This window comes from Myotis brandtii, unplaced genomic scaffold, assembly GCF_000412655.1.
Source record: "Myotis brandtii unplaced genomic scaffold, ASM41265v1 scaffold152, whole genome shotgun sequence".
In the NCBI taxonomy this organism is placed as follows: Eukaryota; Metazoa; Chordata; class Mammalia; order Chiroptera; family Vespertilionidae; genus Myotis; species Myotis brandtii.
Window position 1 is genome coordinate 1,073,636 of NW_005355502.1, and position 2,761 is coordinate 1,076,396.

Here is a 2,761-nt window from a genome sequence, read left to right on the forward strand (position 1 = left end):
CCCAGGTGCAGCCGCAGGCTGACGGAAAACAGCACGGGAGCCATGCTCGGCTCTCGTGTTTTATCAGCTTATACACGGCTTTGATTGTCCCACTGGGTCATGTTAATCTTCGTTAGCTGATTAAGGTAGTGAGTACTAAACTACTCTTTTTCTCTAATTTGTGGGGAAATGCTTTCTCACTAAACTTGCGATTTTCTCCTTTTTTCTCAGTATGAACTCATGGTTACCTATTGTGTTTGGGTTATAATCCATCCTCATATTTGGATGCTGAAAACATCCCAGACTTGGCTGTTGAGCTGGCTCTTTGTCCCTTTGACATGACCCCATCATTTGAGCATGTCTTCATTCCTCTGGTACAGATGTTCCCGGCTCTTCTGTGCTTTCCCTGCCCCAGCCCTGGAATCAGCCATTTCTTTAAAGACTTGGTTCTTTTTAGTAGCGAATGGCATTTAGAAACTCAAGATTTGGGTGATAGATGTGCTCATTGCAATTAGGATGTTAATACTCCCAAAAGAGAGCTAGGAAGTATACACACACACACACACACACACACACACACACGGACACATGTTGACAGCTAAAGTCTTACAAGATTAAATATTTGTATGTAAATACGTAATTCCTATTACCAAATTAATCTTATTTATAAAAGTTGTTTATAATTTAGACATTAAAACATTTAAATTGATATTTAAATATATAATTTCTATTACATTAAATATGTATCCATATGTAATGGAAAACCATGAATTCGTATCAATTAGATTCCACAGGGTTCATTCTGACTTTCTCCCTTTTCATGTTTATCATTTCCTTCTCTGAGAAACCTAACTCCCATTATCTTCAACGTGTTTGATTTGTCCCCCAATGCTGCAACTGCCCCACACCCCACACCCTCTGCACCTGGCTTGGGCTCGGTCATTTTGCACCTTATACCAGGCTACCCTGCTGTGTGAATGCCTTCGTCACTACTGTGACAGGCTGCTACCCTCATCCTTCTCACATGGGCTCCCTCACCCTGCTCAGGCTCTGAGTCCTGTGATACCACCGTGGTCCCTCAGCATTGATGTCTTCCTTTACCCTAAACAGGTTCTGACTTGATGCCAGGCCCCTGCTCTTCCCTTCCCACTGCACGGATGCCCTCCTCATACTGCTCAGGCTTTGACACCCCACATGGACTTCCTGTGTGTGTATTGCATGCCTACCCCAACCTGGGCCATCTGCCCTATAGGATGTCCTCTTCACCCTTCTCAGGTTCTGACAGCCTATGCTTGGCAACCATATAAACCCTACCTCACTCAGATCCACCTTATCAAACTCACACATTTTTGGTTGATATATATAAACTAAGGGCCCAGTACACAAATTATGCACTTTGAAAGGAACTGTGGGCTGCGAGGCTGCAGTGGACACAGGGGCGGGTCTCGGCCCCCCCTCCGCGCCCCACCTGGTCCCTCTCGCCATGGCGTGGAGCAATTGGGGCTGGCGCCAGCAGTGGGTACGAACGGCAGCTGCTGCCCCGATCACTCCTCAGGAGCAGGGGGAGGTGTAGAAGCCTTCAGGGGCAATAGGGGCTGGCAACTGCCACTTGCACCTGCTAATGGCGCTGAGTGATCAGGACCAGTGCTGGGCACCGGCAGCAGGTGTGAGCAGGACAAGCGCTGGCAGAGGGTGCGAATGGCGGCTCCGGTGCTGGCAGCAGGTGTGAGCGGGGCCAATGCCGGCAGCAGGTGCAAGCGCCGGGTGGGACCACGGCACGCGGGAGCAAAGAATTTTCAGTAACCACCAGAGGCTCGTCCCGATGACAGCAACTAGCATCCCGCCTTGGTCTGGCACCCCCCACTCACCTGCTCCACCATCCCGCCACAGCCGACGCCCACCATGTTCCATATGCGCCCCCGGTAGTCAGCGCACGTCATAGTGACCGGTTGTTAGGTCATTCCGCCGTTCAGTCTATTTGCATATTATCCTTTTATTATATAGGCTTGGTACATTCCTTTAGGAGTTAGTAATATTTATCAGAATGTCATATATATATATATATATATATCTTGACCAGGAATTTATCATAAGAAAATAGATGTGCAAGGATATCTATGCAAGGATACTGATAATACTGTTTATAATTATTAAAAAAAACACCAGTGTCATCAATAGGGATTTTTTTTCAGATAAATTACAAGTTTTTAGGTAAATTTAGGGAATGGACTGTTAAAATTAAAAAGTCACAGGGGAAAAATAGCAATAATAATATCTGATGTTTATTAGGTACTAAGATATGTCAGGCACTAGCTTCAGTCTATTGTACTTGCACTACCTCATTGGTTTTTCCAATCTCATGAGGTAGAATTACAATAACTCTATATAATTGAATAAACTGCATCTTAGGGAGGTTAAGGCACTTGTCCAGATTGTAAAAGTGGTATTTGAACTCCAGTTGTGTGTGTCCAGGGTATGAGCTCCTCACCACTATACTCCGCTGCCTCCCTCATTATAATGAAAGTAGAAATTATCTCTTGAGTTGTACAAGTACAGGACAGGTGACTTTTGTTTTCATTGATTGTCTTTCATCTATTTTACCTTTCTCTATTATCTGACTCTTTAATAAGCACAATATCCTATCTAATAAAAGACAAAAAGGGTAATTGTTATAATGAAAGAAATTATCTCTTGAGTTGTACAAGTACAGGACAGGTGACTTTTGTTTTCATTGATTGTCTTTCATCTATTTTACCTTTCTCTATTATCTGACTCTTTAATA